Source organism: Bidens hawaiensis, unplaced genomic scaffold (genome assembly GCF_021521415.1).
Source record: "Bidens hawaiensis isolate Kalapana, Puna unplaced genomic scaffold, B.hawaiensis_p1.1 tig00013876_1, whole genome shotgun sequence".
Classification (NCBI taxonomy): domain Eukaryota; kingdom Viridiplantae; phylum Streptophyta; class Magnoliopsida; order Asterales; family Asteraceae; genus Bidens; species Bidens hawaiensis.
This window is the reverse complement of record NW_027492189.1, coordinates 400,670-420,221: the sequence shown is the minus strand read 5'-3', so window position 1 is coordinate 420,221 and position 19,552 is coordinate 400,670.

The window sequence follows — 19,552 nt, the reverse complement described above, 5'->3', positions numbered from 1 at the left end:
CGTTTCGACCCATAATCAGTTTTTTCTCCGGATCAGTGAACCTTTGGCAATAATGACAAAATTTCGAAGGGGCCGCATGGTGGCGTCAGGGCATAATTATTGATTCGATTCTTTCGTAGGGTCAAAAAATATTGTATAGAGGTCAACAAGACCGAATTTCTGATCCGATTCAGTGGTTCGACACGTAGTCAGTTTTTCTCCGGATCAGTGAACATACTCCTTTAATAATAATGTCAAAATTTCAAAAAGGCCGCATGGTGGTGTCAGGGCATAATTATTGATTCGATTCTTTGGTACGGTCAAAAAATATTGTATGGAGGTCACAAAGACCGAATTTCTGATCCGATTCAGCGGTTCGACCCGTAATCAGTTATTTCTCCGGATCAGTGAACATACCCCTTTGGTAATAATGGTGAAATTTCGAACGGGCCGCATGGTGGCGTCAGGTTATAATTATTGATCCGATTCTTTCGTAGGGTCAAAAAATATTGTATAGAGGTCAACAAGACCGAATTTCAGATCCGATTCAGCGGTTCGACCCATAGACAGTTTTTTCTCCGGATCAGTGGACATACCCCTTTGGCATACTGGCTAAATTTCAAACGGGCCGCGGCGTGGCTTTAGGGCATAATCATTGATCCAATTCTTTCGTAGGGTCATAAAATATTGTATGGATATCACCCAGAACGAATTTATGATCTGATTCAGCGATTCGACCCTTACTCAGTTTTTTCTATGGTTTAGTGAAAATACCCTTTGGCAATAATGGCAAAATTTCGAACGGGCCACACGGTGGCGTCTGGGCATAATTATTGATCTGATTCTTTCATAGGGTCATAAAATATTGTATGGAGGTCACCAAGACCGAATTTCTGATTCGATTCAGTGGTTCGACCCATACTCAGTTTTTTCTCCGGATCAGTGAACATACCCCTTTGGCATACTGGCAAAATTTCGAACGGGCCGCGGCGTGGCTTTAGTGCATAATCATTGATCTGATTCTTTCGTAGGGACATAAAATATTGTATAGAGGTCACCAAGACCGAACTTCTGATCCGATTCAGCGGTTCGACCCATACTGAGGTTTTTTCCGGATCAGGGTACATACCTAATTGGCAATACTGGCAAAATTTCGAACAGGCTGCATAATAACGTCAGGGCATAATTATTGATCCGATCTCTTCGTATGGTCGTAAATTTTGTATGGAGGTCACCAAGACCGAATTTCTGATCCGATTCAGTGGTTCGATCCGTAATCAGTTTTTTCTCCGGATCAGTGAACATACCCCTTTGGCAATAATGCCAAATTTCGAACGGGCCGCATGGTGGCGTCAGGGCATAATTATTGATCCGATTCTTTCGTATGGTCAAAAAATATTGTATGGAGGTTAGTAAGATAGAATTTCTGATCTGATTCAGTGGTTCGACACATAGTCAGTTTTTTCTCCGGATCAGTGAACATACCCCTTTGGCATACTGGCAAAATTTCGAACGGGCCTCGGCGTGGATTCAGGGCATAATCATTGATCCGATTCTTTCGTAGGGTCATAAAATAATGTATTGAGCTCACCAAGACTGAATTTCTGATTTGATTCAGTGGTTCGACCCATACTCAGTTTTTTCTCCGGATCAGTAAACATACCCCTTTGGCAATAATGGCAAAATTTCGAACTTGCCGCATGGTGGCGTCAGGGCAGAATTATTGATCCGATTATTTGGTACGGTCAAAAAATATTGTATGGAGGTCAACAAGACCGAATTTCTGATTCGATTTAGCGGTTCGACCCATTATCAGTTTTTTCTCCGGATCAGTGAAAATACCCCTTTGGCAATAATGGTAAAATTTCGAACGGGCCGCATTGTGGCGTCAAGACATAATTATCGATTTGATTCTTTCATAGGGTCATAAAATATTGTATGGAGGTCACCAAGACCGTATTTCTGATTCAATTCAGTGGTTCGACCCATACTCAGTTTTTTCTCCGGATCAGTGAACATACCCCTTTGGCATACTGGCAAAATTTCGAACGGGCCGCGGCGTGGCTTTAGTGCATAATTATTGATCCGATTCTTTCGTAGTTCGACCCATACTTAGATTTTTCTCCGGATCAGTGAACATACATACCCCTTTGACAATAGTGGCAAAAATTTCGAACGGGCCGCAACGTTGCGTCAGGGCATAATTATTGATCCGATTCTTTCGTAGGGTCAAAAAATATTGTATATAGGTTAACATGACCGAATTTTTGATCAGATTCAGCGGTTCGATCCATAGTCAGTTTTTCTCCGGATCAGTGAACATACCCCTTTAGTATACTGGCAAAATTTTGAACGGGCCACGACGTGGATTCAGGGCATAATCATTCATCCGATTCTTTCGTAGGGTCATAAAATATTGTATTGAGGTCACCAAGACCGAATTTCTGATCCGATTCAGCGTTTCGACCCATAATAAGTTTTTTCTCCGGATCAGTGAACATACCCCTTTGGCAATAATGGCAAAATTTCGAACTGGCCGCATGGTGGCGTCAGGGCATAATTATTGATCCGATTCTTTCGTAGGGTCAAAAAATATTGTATAGAGGTCAACAAGACCGAATTTCTGATCTGATTCGGCGGTTCGACCCATAGTCAGTTTTTTCTCCGGATCAGTGAACATACCCCTTTGGCAATAATGGTAAAATTTCGAACGGGCCGCATTGTGGCGTCAAGGCATATCTATTGATCTGATTATTTCATAGGGTCATAAAATATTTTATGTAGGTCACAAAGACCGAATTTCGGATTCGATTTAGTGGTTCGACCCATACTCAGTTTTTCTCAGGATCAGTAAACATACCCCTTTGGCAATAATGGCATAATTTAGAACGGGCCGCATGGTGGCGTCAGGGCATAATTATTGATCCGATTTTTTCGTAGTGTCAAAAAATATTGTATGGAGGTTACCAAGACAAAATTTCTGATCCGATTCAGTGGTTCGACACATAGTCAGTTTTTTCTTCGGATCAAAGAACATACCCCTTTGGCAATAATGGCAAAATTTCGAAAAGGCCGCATGGTGGCAGCAGAGCATAATCATTCATCCGATTCTTTCGTATGAAATATTGTATTGTGGTCACCAAGGCCGAATTTATGATCCGATTCAGTGGTTCGACACATAGTCTTTTTTTTCTCCGGATCAATGAACATACCCCTTTGGCAATAATGGCAAAATTTCGAACAGGCCGCATGGTGGCGTCAGGGCATAATCATTCATCCGATTCTTTCGTAGGGTCATGAAATATTGTATTGAGTTTACGAAGAATGAATTTCTGATCCGATTCATCGTTTCGACCTATAATCAGTTTTTTCTCCGGATCAGTGAACACACCCCTTTAGCAACAATGGTAAAATATCGAACGGGCCGCATCGTTGCGTCAGGGCATAATTATTGATCCGATTATTTCGTAGGGTCAAAAAATATTGTATGGAGGTCAACAAGACCGAATTTCTGATCCGATTCAACGTTTCGACCCATAATCAGTTTTTTCTCCGGATAAGTGAACATACCCATTTGCCAATAATGACAAAATTTCGAACGGGCCGCATGGTGGCGTTAGGGCATAATTATTGATCCGATTCTTTCGTAGGGTCAAAAAATATTGTATAGAGGTCAACAAGACCGAATTTCTGATCTGATTCGGCGGTTCGACCCATAGTCAGTTTTTTCTCCGGATCAGTGAACATACCCCTTTTGCATACTAGCAAAATTTCAAACGGGCCACGCCGTGTATTCAGGGCATAATCATTGATCCGACTCTTTCGTAGGGTCATAAAATACTGTATGGAGATCACCAAGACCGAATTTCTGATCCGATTCAGGGGTTCGACCCGTAATAGGTTTTTTCTCCGGATCATTGAACATACCCTTTTGGCAATAATGGCAAAATTTCGAACGGGCCGCATTGTGGCGTCAGGGCATAATTATTGATCCCATTCTTTCGTAGAGTAAAAAATATTGTATGGAGGTCAACAAGACCGAATTTCTGATCCGATTCAGCGTTTCGACCCATAATCAGTTTTTTCTCCGGATCAGTTAAAATACCTCTTTGGCAATAACGGCAAAATTTAGAACGGGCTGCATTGTGGCGGCAGGGCTTAATTATTGATCCCATTCTTTCGTAGAGTAAAAAATATTGTATGGAGGTCAACAAGACCGAATTTCTGATCCGATTCAACGTTTCGACCCATAATCAGTTTTTTCTCCGGATCATTGAACATACCCTTTTGGCAATAATGGCAAAATTTCGAACGGGCCGCATTGTGGCGTCAGGGCATAATTATTGATCCCATTCTTTCGTAGAGTAAAAAATATTGTATGGAGGTCAACAAGACCGAATTTCTGATCCGATTAAGCGTTTCGACCCATAATCAGTTTTTTCTCCGGATCAGTTAAAATACCTCTTTGGCAATAACGGCAAAATTTAGAACGGGCTGCATTGTGGCGGCAGGGCTTAATTATTGATCCCATTCTTTCGTAGAGTAAAAAATATTGTATGGAGGTCAACAAGACCAAATTTCTGATCCGATTCAACGTTTCGACCCATAATCAGTTTTTTCTCCGGATCAGTGAACATACCCCTTTGGCAATAATGGCAAAATTTCGAACGGGCCGCATGGTGGCGTCAGGGCATAATATTGATCCGATTCTTTCGTAGGGTCAAAAAATATTGTATAGAGGTCAACAAGACCGAATTTCTGATCCGATTCAGCGGTTCGATCCACAGTCAGTTTTTTCTCCGGATCAGTGAACATACCCCTTTTGCAAACTAGCAAAATTTCAAACAGGCCGCGGCGTGGCTTCAGGGCATAATCATTGATCCGATCCTTTCTTAGGGTCATAAAATATTGTATAGAGATCATCAAGAACGAATTTATGATCTGATTCAGCGGTTCGACTCTTACTCAGTTTTTTCTTTAGTTTACTGAACATACCCTTTTGGCAATAATGGCAAAATTTCGAACGGGACACACGGTGGCGTCAGGGCATATTTATTGATCTGATTCTTTCATAAGGTCATAAAATATTGTATGGAGGTCATCAAGACTGAATTTCTGATTCGATTCAGTGGTTCGAACCATACTCTGGTTTTTCTCCGGATCAGTGAACATACCTCTTTGGCAATAATGGTAAAATTTCGAACGGGCCGCATTGTGGCGTCAGGGCATAATTATTGATCAGATTCTTTCAAAGGGTCATAAAATACTGTATGGAGGTCACCAAGACCGAAATTCTGATCCGATTCAAGGGTTCGACCCATAATAGGTTATTTCTCCGGATCAGTGAACATACCTCTTTGGCAATAATGGTAAAATTTCAAACGGGCCGCATTGTTGCGTCAGGGCATAATTATCGATTTGATTTCTTTCATAGGGTCATAAAATATTGTATGGAGGTCACCAAAACCGTATTTCAGATCCGATTCAGTGGCTCGACTCATATTTAGATTTTTCTCCGGATCAGTGAACATACATACCCCTTTGGCAATAATGGCAAAAATTTCGAACGGGCCGCATCGTTGCGTCAGGGCATAATTATTGATCCGATTCTTTCGTAGGGTCAAAAAATATTGTGTGAAGATCAAAAAGACCGAATTTTTGATCCGATTAAGCGGTTCGACCCATAGTCAGTTTTTTCATCGGATCAGTGAACATACCCCTTTGGCAATAATGGCAAAATTTAGAACGGGCCGCATGGTGGCGTCAGGGCATAACTATTTATCCGATTCTTTAATAGGGTGAAAAAATATTGTATAGAGGTCAACAAAACCGAATTTCTGATCCGATTCAGCGGTTCGACCCATAGTCAGTTTTTTCTCCGGATCAGTGAACATACCCCTTTGGCATACTAGCAAAATTTCAAACGAGCCGCGGCGTGGCTTAAGGGCATAATCATTGATCCGATCCTTTTCTAGGGTCATAAAATATTGTATGGAGATCACCAAGAACGAATTTATGATCTGATTCAGCGGTTCGACCCTTACTCAGTTTTTTCTTTAGTTTAGTGAACATACTCTTTTGGCAATAATGGCAAAATTTCGAACGGGCCACACGGTGGCGTCAGGGCATAATTATTGATCTGATTCTTTCATAGGGTCATAAAATATTATATGGAGGTCATCAAGACTGAATTTCTGATTCAATTCAGTGGTTCGACCCATGCTCAGGTTTTTCTCCGGATCAGTGAACATACCTCTTTGGCAATAATGGTAAAATTTCGAACGGTCCGCATTGTGGCGTCAGGGCATAATTATTGATCTGATTCTTTCATAGGTTCAAAAAATACTGTATGGAGGTTACCAAGACCGAATTTCTGATCCGATTCAAGGGTTCGACCCATAATAGGATATTTCTCCGGATCAGTGAACATACCCCTTTGGCAATAATGGTAAAATTTCGAACGGGCTGCATCGTTGCGTCAGGGCATAATTATTGATCCAATTCTTTCGTAGGGTCAAAAAATATTGTATGGAGGTCAAAAGACCGAATTTCTGATCCGATTCAGCGGTTCGACCCATAGTCAGTTTTTTCTCTGGATCAGTGAACATACCCCTTTGGCATACGGGCAAAATTTCGAACGGGCCTCGGCGTGTATTAAGGGCATAATCATTGATCCGATTCTTTCGTAGGGTCATAAAATATTGTATTGAGGTTACCAAGACCAAATTTCTGATCCGATCAGGGGTTCGACCCATAATAGGTTATTTCTCCGGATCAGTGAACATACCCCTTTGGCAATAATGGTAAAATTTCGAACGGGCTGCATTGTGGCGTCAGGGCATATCAATTGATCTGATTCTTTCGTGGGGTCATAAAATATTGTATTGAGGTCACCAAGACCGAATTTCTTATTCGATTTAGTGGTTCGACCCATACTCAGTTTTTTCTCCGGATCAGTAAACATACCCCTTTGGCAATAATGGCAAAATTTCGAACGCGCCGCATGGTGGCGTCAGGGCATAATTATTGATCCGATTCTTTGGTAGGGTCAAAAAATATTGTATGGAGGTTATAAAGACAAAATTTCTGATCCGATTAAGTGGTTCGACACATAGTTAATTTTTTCTTCGGATTAGTGAACATACACTTTGGCAATAATGGCAAAATTTCGAACAGGCCGCATGGTGACGTCAGGGCATAATTATTGATCCGATACTTTGGTACGGTCAAAAAATATTGTGTGGAGGTCAACAAGACCGAATTTATGATTCGATTCAGCAGTTCGACCCATAATCAGTTTTTTCTCCGGATCAGTTAAAATACCTCTTTGGCAATAACGGCAAAATTTAGAACGGGCCGCATTGTGGCGGCAGGGCTTAATTATTGATCCCATTCTTTCGTAGAGTAACAAATATTGTATGGAGGTCAACAAGACCGAATTTCTGATCCGATTCAACGTTTCAACCCATAATCAGTTTTTTCTCCGGATCAGTGAACATACCCCTTTGGCAATAATGGCAAAATTTCGAACCGGCCGCATGGTGGCGTCAGGGCATAATATTGATCCGATTCTTTCGTAGGGTCAAAAAATATTGTATAGAGGTCAACAAGACCGAATTTCTGATCCGATTCAGCGGTTCGACCCATAGTCAGTTTTTTCTCCGGATCAGTGAACATACCCCTTTTGCATACTAGCAAAATTTCAAACGGGCCGCGGCGTGGCTTCAGGCATAATCATTGATCCGATCCTTTCTTAGGGTCATAAAATATTGTATGGAGATCATCAAAAACGAATTTATGATCTGATTTAGCGGTTCGACCCTTACTCAGTTTTTTCTTTAGTTTAATGAACATACCCTTTTGGCAATAATGGCAAAATTTCGAACGGGCCACACGGTGGCGTCAGGGCATAATTATTGATCTGATTCTTTCATAGGGTCATAAAATATTGTATGGAGGTCATCAAGACTGAATTTCTGATTCGATTCAGTGGTTCGACCCATACTCTGGTTTTTCTCCGGATCAGTGAACATACCTCTTTGGCAATAATGGTAAAATTTAGAACGGGCCGCATTGTGGCGTCAGGGCATAATTATTGATCAGATTCTTTCAAAGGGTCATACAATACTGTATGGAGGTCACCAAGACCGAATTTCTGATCCGATTCATGGGTTCGACCCATAATATTTTATTTCTCCGGATCAGTGAACATACCCTTTTGGCAATAATGGTAAAATTTCAAACGGGCCGCATTGTGGCGTCAGGGCATAATTATCGATTTGATTTCTTTCATAGGGTCATAAAATATTTTATGGAGGTCACCAAGACCGTATTCAGATCCGATTCAGTGGTTCGACTCATATTCAGATTTTTCTCCGGATCAGTGAACATACATACCCCTTTGGCAATAATGGAAAAAATTTTGAACGGGCCGCATCGTTGCGTCAAGGCATAATTATTGATCCGATTCTTTCGTAGGGTCAAAAAATATTGTACGGAGATCAACAAGACCGAATTTTTGATCCGATTCAGCGGTTCGACCCATAGTCAGTTTTTTCACCGGATCAGTGAACATACCCCTTTGGCTATAATGGCAAAATTTCGAACGGGCCGCATGGTGGCGTCAGGGCATAATTATTGATCCGATTCTTTAATAGGGTGAAAAAATATTGTATAGAGGTCAACAAAACCGAATTTCTGATCCGATTCAGCGGTCCGACCCATAGTCAGTTTTTTCTCCGGATCAGTAAACATACCCTTTTGGCATACTAGCAAAATTTCAAACGGGCCGCGGCGTGGCTTCAGAGCATAATCATTAATCCGATCTTTTTCTAGGGTCATAAAATATGGTATGGAGATCACCAAGAACGAATTTATGATCTGATTCAGCGGTTCGACCCGTACTCAGTTTTTTCTTTAGTTTAGTGAACTTACCCTTTTGGCAATAATGGCAAAATTTCGAACGGGCCACACGGTGGTTTCAGGGCATAATTATTGATCTGATTCTTTCATAGGGTCATAAAATATTATATGGAGGTCACCAAGACTGAATTTCTGATTCGATTCAGTGGTTCGACCCATGCTCAGGTTTTTCTCCGGATCAGTGAACATACCTCTTTGGCAATAATGGTAAAATTTCAAACGGGCCGCATTGTGGCGTCAGGGCATAATTATTGATCTGATTCTTTCATAGGTTCATAAAATACTGTATGGAGGTCACCAAGACCGAATTTCTGATCCGATTCAAGGGTTCGACCCATAATAGGTTATTTCTCTGGATCAGTGAACATACCCCTTTGGCAATAATGGTAAAATTTCGAACGGGCTGCATCGTTGCGTCAGGGCATAATTATTGATCCGATTCTTTCGTAGGGTCAAAAAATATTGTATGGAGGTCAACAAGACCGAATTTCTGATCCGATTCAGCGGTTCGACCCGTAGTCAGTTTTTTCTCTGGATCAGTGAACATACCCCTTTGGCATACTGGCAAAATTTCGAACGGGCCTCGGCGTGTATTAAGGGCATAATCATTGATCCGATTCTTTCGTAGGGTCATAAAATATTGTATTGAGGTTACCAAGACCAAATTTCTGATCCGATCAGGGGTTCGACCCATAATAGGTTATTTCTCCGGATCAGTGAACATACCCCTTTGGCAATAATGGTAAAATTTCGAACGGGCTGCATTGTGGCGTCAGGGCATATCAATTGATCTGATTCTTTCGTGGGGTCATAAAATGTTGTATTGAGGTCACCAAGACCGAATTTCTTATTCGATTTAGTGGTTCGACCCATACTCAGTTTTTTCTCCGGATCAGTAAACATACACCTTTGGCAATAATGGCAAAATTTCGAACGCGTCGCATGGTGGCGTCAGGGCATAATTATTGATCCGATTCTTTGGTAGGGTCAAAAAATATTGTATGGAGGATATCAAGACAAAATTTCTGATCCGATTAAGTGGTTCGACACATAGTCAGTTTTTTCTTCGGATTAGTGAACATACACTTTGGCAATAATGGCAAAATTTCGTACAGGCCGCATGGAGGCGTCAGGGCATAATTATAGATTAGATTCTTTGGTACGGTCAAAAAATATTGCATGGAGGTCAACAAGACCGAATTTCAGATTCGATTCAGCGGTTCGACCGATAATCAGTTTTTTCTCCGTATCAGTTAAAATACCTCTTCGGCAATAACGGAAAAATTTCGAACGGACCGCATTGTGGCGGCAGGGCATAATTATTGATCCCATTCTTTCGTAGAGTAAAAAATATTGTATGGAGGTCAACAAGACCGAATTTCTGATCCGATTCAAAGTTTCGACCCATAATCAGTTTTTTCTCCGGATTAGTGAACATACCCCTTTGGCAATAATGGCAAAATTTCGAACGGGCCGCATGGTGGCGTCAGGGCATAAAATTGATCCGATTCTTTAGTAGGGTCAAAAAATATTGTATAGAGGTTAACAAGACCGAATTTCTGATCCGATTCAGCGGTTCGACCCATAGTCAGTTTTTTCTCCGGATCAGTGAACATACCCCTTTTGCATGCTAGCAAAATTTCAAACGGGCCGCGGCGTGGTTTCAGGGCATAATCATTGATCCGATCCTTTCTTAGGGTCATAAAATATTGTATGGAGATCATCAAGAACGAATTTATGATCTGATTCAGCGGTTCGACCCTTACTTAGTTTTTTCTCTAGTTTAATGAACATACCCTTTTGGCAATAATGGCAAAATTTCGAACGGGCCACACGGTTGCGTCAGGGCATAATTATTGATCTGATTCTTTCATAGGGTCATAAAATATTGTATGGATGTCATCAAGACTGAATTTCTGATTCGATTCAGTGGTTCGACCCATACTCTAGTTTTTCTCCGGATCAGTGAACGTACCACTTTGGCAATACTGGTAAAATTTCGAACGGGCCGAATTGTGGCGTCAGGGCATAATTATTGATCTAATTCTTTCAAAGGGTCATAAAATACTGTATGGAGGTCACCAAGACCGAATTTCTGATCCGATTCAAGGGTTCGACCAATAATAGGTTATTTCTCCCGATCAGTGAACATACCCCTTTGGCAATAATGGTAAAATTTCAAACGGGCCGCATTGTGGCGTCAGGGCATAATTATCGATTTGATTCTTTCATAGGGTCAAAAAATATTGTATGGAGGTCACCAAGACCGTATTTCAGATTCGATTCAGTGGTTCGACCCATATTCAGATTTTTCTCCGGATCAGTGAACATACATACCCCTTTGGCAATAATGGCAAAAATTTCGAACGGGCCACATCGTTGCGTCAGGGCATAATTATTGATCCGATTCTTTCGTAGGGTCAAAAAATATTGTATTGAGATCAACAAGACCGAATTTTTGATCCGATTCAACGGTTCGACCCATAGTCAGTTTTTTCACCGGATCAGTGAACATTCCCCTTTGGCAATAATGGCAAAATTTCGAACGGGCCGCATTGTGGCGTCAGGGCATAATTATTGATCTGATTCTTTCATAGGGTCATAAAATACTGTATGGAGATCACCAAGACCGAATTTCTGATCCGATTCAGGGGTTCGACCCGTAATAGGTTTTTTCTCCGGATCATTGAACATACCCTTTTGGCAATAATGGCAAAATTTCGAACGGGCCGCATTGTGGCGTCAGGGCATAATTATTGATCCCATTCTTTCGTAGAGTAAAAAATATTGTATGGAGGTCAACAAGACCGAATTTCTGATCCGATTCAGCGTTTCGACCCATAATTAGTGTTTTCTCCTGATCAGTGAACATACCCCTTTGGCAATAATGGCAAAATTTCGAACGGGCCTCATGGTGGCGTCAGGGCATAATTATTGATCCGATTCTTTAGTAGAGTCAAAAATATTGTATGGAGGTCAACAAGACCGAATTTCTGATACGATTCAGCTGTAACATCCCAAAATTTCAATAATAATATTTTAAAGTATTATATTGTTACGAGAGAAAACTTACCCGAGTCCGTAAATAAATAATAGTAAGGAGGGTAAAATAAGTAAACTAATTAGATGGGTTATTCATGGACTAAAAAGGAAAGATGGGCCTTAGGTCCATGGGCTTAAGGGAGTATAAATACCCCTTAAACCCTAATGCTTTCCATTTCCATCCACATTATCCATCTCATTCTCTCTAAACACCCAAAACACATAAACCCTTTCCCTTTTTCGGCCGCCGTCTAAATCAAAGGACCAAGGTCAAGATCAAACTTTTATTTGATAAATCTTTGGGAATACAAGCAAGATACACAATCCAAGATCATAAACAAGCTAACCCGAAGCCTAAAATACGATTAAAGGTATGTGCTTTAACTTTAAAGTTTATGCTTTTATGATAAGTTTGCCATGAAACTTGACCCTAGAGTAGATTGGGTCTAGATACTTCATAAAAATGCAAACTTGATGAATAAAGTGAACTCCATAGACCTATGGTTACGCACGGCTCGTAGAGGAGCCCTAGATCTAGCCTAGAACGTTTTAAATTGGTAAAGGTCAAAAATTTATGCCTAAAACGGGATAGATCTTGAAACCATAGTATGTAATGGGTGTAATCGGGTAAGAATGATGATGATTGATGATTTAAAAATTCTAGATATGAACCGTAGAGCATGGTACTGGGCAAGATGAAAACATAAAATGGAAATTGGATGAACTGGGTGTTCTCTGCCAAAATGGGAATTCGGTCAACCCGGGTTCTCGGCCAAGGGGGTTTACGGCCATGGTGCTCTGGGTTTATGTGGTTCTCGGCCAGGAAGGGTCTCGGTGACCCTATGTTCTCGGTCAAGTTCTCGGCCGAGAACAATGGTTCTCGGTCAGCGATTTCGGCCAGACAAGAGTCCCCTGCCTTCGGTTCTCGGCCACCCCGTTCTCTGTTGGGCCTTGTGCCAGATCCTAGTGTGCATGCATTATCTAGGCCCATAAAAGATAAGCCCGTATCTAGCATAAAATGAACTAGCCCACTGTCATGAACTAAAACTAACAAGCCCGACTTAGGAAGCCGTTGGTAAAGTAAAATACCAACTTAATTAGTAAGACGGTTATTAACGAAAGTATATATATATATTTAACAGTTAGCCGTGCTCAATTAAAGAATGAGATTACCATTAACGGAGAGCGTAACAGAATTCAGGTGAGTTTCTAGCCCCATTTCCTTGTTATGTTTTCGGGGCTGTGTGCATACTCGATGTGATAGTTAATACACTTACCTTAAATAGTAAGTGTATGCCATGTATGACTTATATGTTATTTATGTATGTATATCTTAAATGTGAATGAAAGCTTGTCGGTACGTGAACGATCTTCGGATATTGCACGTGCCAACAATATAGGTATGTTTATGATAGATGAATGTGTATGATAGATATACGTACAATATATGAATATGTATGAATGATTAAAGAAAGTATGTATGTTATGGGTATGTAAAGACGGTATGTGCGAAGATGAAGAAAAAGGGACCAGACCCTAATAATATCTGAGATTGAGAAGGAGGGACAAGACCCTTTATAATATCTGAGATAGAGAAGTAAAAAGGGACCAGACTCTAATAATATATGAGATAAAAAAACCAGACCCTAATAATATCTGAGATAGACAAGAAAGGGACCAGACCCTAAAATATCTGAGATAGACAAAGGAAAGAGGGACCAAACCCTAATAATATCTGAGATAGAAAAGGACGGTAATTTATATAGTATGAAAGTAATAAAGTACGAATGTATGTATGGACTTATGAAATGAAAATAAATTAGTAAAGTAATTATTATGTATCTTCGGATGCATAATGGAAGGTAAGTGTATGTATTGTATTATGTGATTAACTAGAACTCACTCAGCGTGGCTGACTTTTAGTATGCACGCAGGTGAGTAGGATGAGACAACTCGCTTGATGAGGACACGTGGCAGAAGAATAAAGTCTGGCATCTGAAGACTTAAAGTTGTTTTAGTATTTATAATTTAAATGAAAGACAATACGTTTTATTGAGACAAAGTTATGGATTGTTGTGTAATGTTTTATGAATGTTCTAAAGTTCCGCGAATGTTTTAATTAACTCTGATTTTAGAACTGCGTTTATGAGTAAATCCAACACGAAAGTAGGGCTACCGGTAACGGGGCCTTACATCAGCGGTTCGACCCATAGTCAGTTTTTTCTCCGGATCAGTGAACATACCCCTTTGGCATACAGGCAAAATTTCAAACGGGCCGCGGCGTGGCTTCAGGGCATAATCATTGATCCGATCCTTTCTTAGGGTCATAAAATATTATTTGGAGATCACCAAGAACGAATTTATGATCTGATTCAGCGGTTCGACCCTTACTCAGTTTTTTCTCTAGTTTAGTGAAAATACCCATTTAGCAATAATGGCAAAATTTCGAACGGGCCACATGGTGACGTCAGGGCATAATTATTGATCTGATTCTTTCATAGGGTTATAAAATATTGTATGGAGGTCACCAAGACTGAATTTCTTATTCGATTAAGTGGTTCGACCCATACTCAGGTTTTTCTCCATATTAGTGAACATACCTCTTTGGCAATAATGGTAAAATTTCGAACGGGCCGTATTGTGGCGTCAGGGCATAATTATTGATCTGATTCTTTCATAGGGTCATAAAATACCGTATGGAGGTCACCAAGACCGAATTTCTGATCCGATTCAAGGGTACGACCCATAATAGGTTATTTCTCCGGATCAGTGAACATACCCCTTTGGCAATAATGGTAAAATTTCGAACGGGCCGCATTGTGGCGTCATGGCATAATTATTGATTTGGTTTTTTCATAGGGTCATAAAATATTGTATGGAGGTCACCAAGATCGTATTTCTGATCCGATTCAGTGGTTCGACCCATACTCAGATTTTTTCCGGATCAGTGAACATACATACCCCTTTGGCAATAATGGCAAAAATTTCGAACGGGCCGCATCGTTGCGTCAGGGCATAATTATTGATCCGATTCTTTCGTAGGGTCAAAAACTATTGTATGGAGTCAACATGACCGAATTTTTGATCCGATTCAACGGTTTGATCCATAGTCAGTTTTTTCTCCGGATCAGTGAACATTCCCCTTTGGTATACTGGCAAAATTTTGAACGGGCCTCGGCGTGGATTCAGGGCAAAATCATTCATCCGATTCTTTCGTAGGGTCATAAAATATTGTATTGAGGTCACCAAGACCGAATTTCTGATCCGATTCTGAGGTTCGGCCCTTACTCAGTTTTTTCTCCGGATTAGTGAACATACCTTTTTGGCAATAATGGCAAAATTTCGAACGGGCCACACGGTGGCGTCAGGGCATAATTATTGATCTGATTCTTTCATAGGGTCATAAAATATTGTATGGAGGTCACCAAGACTGAATTTCTTAGTCGATTCAGTGGTTCGACCCATACTCAGGTTTTTCTCCGTATTAGTGAACATACCTCTTTGGGAATAATAGTAAAATTTCGAACGGGCGACATTGTGGCGTTAGGGCACAATTATTGATCTGATTCTTTCATAGGGTCATAAAATACTGTATGGAGGTCACCAAGACCGATATTCTGATCCGATTCAGTGGTTCGACCCATACTCAGATTTTTCTCCGGATCAGTGAACATACATACCCCTTTAGCAATAATGGCAAAAATTTCGAACGGGCCGCATCGTTGCGTCAGGGCATAATTATTGATCCGATTCTTTCGTAGGGTCAAAAAATATTGTATGGAGGTCAACATGACCGAATTTTTGATCCGATTCAGCGGTTCGATCCATAGTCTGTTTTTTCTTCGGATAAATGAACATACCCCTTTGGTATACTGGCAAAATTTTGAACGGGCCTCGGCGTGGAATCAGGGCATAATCATTCATCCGATTCTTTCGTAGGGTCATAAAATATTGTATTGAGGTCACCAAGACCGAATTTCTGATCCGATTATGAGGTTCGGCCCTTACTCAGTTTTTTCTCCGGATCAGAGAACATACCTTTTTGGCAATAATGGCAAAATTTCGAACGGGCCACATAGTGGCGTCATGGCATACTTATTGATCTGATTCTTTCGTAGGGTCATAAAATATTGTATGGAGGTCACCAAGACCGAATTTCTGATTCGATTCAGTGGTTCGACCCATACTCAGATTTTTCTCCGAATCAGTAAACATACCCCTTTGGCAATAAAGGCAAAATTTCGAACAGGCCGCATGGTGGCGTTAGGGCATAATTATTGAACCGATTATTTGGTACGGTCAAAAATATTGTATGGAGGTCACCAAGACCGAATTTCTGATCCGATTAAGAGGTTCGACCCATAATCAGTTTTTCTCCGAATCAGTGAACATACCCCTTTGGCAATAATGACAAAAGTTCGAACGCGCGCATGGTGGCGCCAGGGCATAATTATTGATCCGACTCTTTCGTAGGGTAAAATATATTGTATGGAGGTTACCAAGACAAAATTTCTGATCCGATTCAGCGGTTCGACCCATAATCAGTTTTTTCTCCGGATCAGTGAAGATACCCCTTTGGCAATAATGGCAAAATTTCGAACGAGCCGCATGGTGGCGTTAGGGCATAATTATTGATCCGAATCTTTCGTAGGGTTAAAAAATATTGTATAGAGGTCAACAAGACCGAATTTATGATCCGATTCAGCTGTTCGACCCATTGTCAGTTTTTTCTCCAGATCAGTGAACTTACCCCTTTAGCAATAATGGCAAATTTCGAACGGGCCGCAAGGTGGCGTCATGGCATAATTATTGATCCGATTCTTTAATAGGGTCAAAAATATTGTATAGAGGTCAACAATACCGAATTTCTGATCCGATTCAGCTGTTCGACCCATAGTCAGTTTTTTCTCCGGATCAGTGAACATACCCCTTTGGCATACTAGCAAAATTTCAAACGGGCCGCGGCGTGGCTTCAAGGCATAATCATTGATCCGATCCTTTTCCAGGGTCATAAAATATTGTATGGAGATCACCAAGAATGAATTTATGATCTGATTCAGCGGTTCGACCTTTATTGAGTTTTTTCTCTAGTTTAGTGAACATACCCTTTTGGCAATAATGGCAAAATTTCGAACGGGCCACACGGTGGAATCAGGGCATAATTATTGATCTGATTCTTTCATAGGGTCTTAAAATATTGTATGGAGGTCATCAAGACTGAATTTCTGATTCGATTCAGTGGTTCGACCCATACTCAGGTTTTTCTCCAGATCAGTGAACATACCTCTTTGGCAATAATAGTAAAATTTCGAAAGGGCCGCATTGTGGCGTCAGGGCATAATTATTGATCTGATTCTTTCAAAGGGTCATAAAATACTGTATGGAGGTCAGCAAGACCGAATTTCTGATCTGATTCAAGGGTTCGACCCATAATAGGTTATTTCTCCGAATCAGTGAACATACCCCTTTGGCAATAATGGTAAAATTTCAAACGGGCCGCATTGTTGCGTCAGGGCATAATTATCGATTTGATTATTTCATAGGGTCATAAATAGTGTATGGAGGTCACCAAGACCGTATTTCTGATCCGATTCAGTGGTTCGACCATATTCAGATTTTTCTCCGGATCAGTGAACATACATACACCTTTGGCAATAACGATAAAAATTTCGAACAGGCCGCATCGTTGCGTCAGGGCATAATTATTGATCCGATTCTTTCGTAGGGTCAAAAAATATTGTATGGAGGTCAACAAGACCGAATTTTTGATCCGATTCAGCGGTTCGACCCATAGTCAGTTTTTTCACCGGATCAGTGAACGTACTCCTTTGGCAAACTCGCAAAATTTCGAACGGGCCGCATTGTGGCGTCAGGGCATAATTAGTGATCTGATTTTTTCATAGGGTCATAAAATACAGTATGGAGGTCACCAAGACCGAATTTCTGATCCGATTCAGGAGTTCGACGCATAATAGGTTTTTTCTCCGGATCATTGAACATACCCTATTGGCAGTAATGGCAAAATTTTGAACGGGCCGCATTGTGGCGTCAGGGCATAATTATTGATCCCATTCTATCGTAGAGTAAAAAATATTGTATGGAGGTAGACAAGACCGAATTTCTGATCCGATTCAGCGTTTCGACCCATAATCAGTTTTTTCTATGGATAAGCGAACATACCCCTTTGGCAATAATGGCAAAATTTCGAACGGCCGCATGGTGGCGTCAGGGCATAATGATTGATCCAATTCTTTCGTAGGGTCAAAAAATATTGTATAGAGGTCAACAAGACCGAATTTCTGATCCGATTCAGCGGTTCGACCCATAGTAAGTTTTTTCTCCGGATCAGTGAACATACCCATTTGGCATACAGGCAAAATTTCAAACGGGTCGCGGCGTGGCATCAAGGCATAATCTTTGATCCGATCCTTTCTTTGGGTCATAAAATATTGTATGGATATCACCAAGAACGAATTTATGATCTGATTCAGCGGTTCGACCCTTAGTCAGTTTTTTCTCTAGTTTAGTGAACATGCTCTTTTGGCAATAAGTGCAAAATTTCGAACGGCCACATGGTGGCGTCAGGGCATAATTATTGATCTGATTCTTTCATAGGGTCATAAAATATTGTATGGAGGTCAAGAAGACTGAATTTCTGATTCGATTCAGTGGTTCGACCCTTACTCAGGTTTTTCTCCGTATTAGTGAACATACCTCTTTGGCAATAATGGTAAAATTTCGAACGTGCGGCATTGTGGCGTCAGGGCATAATTATTGATCTGATTCTTTCATAGGGTCATAAAATACCGTATGGAGGTCACCAAAACAGAATTTCTGATCCGATTCAGTGGTTCGACCCATACTCAGATTTTTCTCCGGATCAGTGAACATACATACCTCTTTGGCAATAATGGCAAAAAGTTCGAACGGGCCGCATCGTTGCGTCAGGGCATAATTGTTGATCCGATTCTTTCGTAGGGTCAAAAAATATTTTATGGAGGTCAAAATGACCGAATTTTTGATCAGATTCAGCGGTTCGATCCATAGTTAGTTTTTTCTCCGGATCAGTGAACATACCCCTTTGGTATACTGGCAAAATTTTGAACCGGCCTCGGCGTGGAATCAGGGCATATTCATTCATCCGATTCTTTCGTAGGGTCAAAAAATATTGTATTGAGGTCACCAAGACCGAATTTCAGATCCAGTTCTGAGGTTCGGCCCTTACTAAGTTTTTTCTCCGGATCAGTGAACATACCTTTTTGGCAGTAATGGCAAAATTTCGAACGGGCCACATGGTGGTGTCAGGGCATACTTTTTGATTTGATTCTTTCGTAGGGTCATAATATATTGTATGGAGGTCACCAAGACCGAATTTCTGATTCGATTCAGTGGTTCGACCCATACCCAGTTTTTTCTCCGGATCAGTAAACATACCCCTTTGGCAATAAAGGCAAAATTTTGAACAGGCCGCATGGTGGCGTCAGGGCATAATTATTGATCCGATTATTTGGTACGGTCAAAAATATTGTATGGAGGTCACCAACACCGAATTTCTGATCCGATTCAGCGGTTCGACCCATAATCAGTTATTTCTCCGGATCAGTGAACA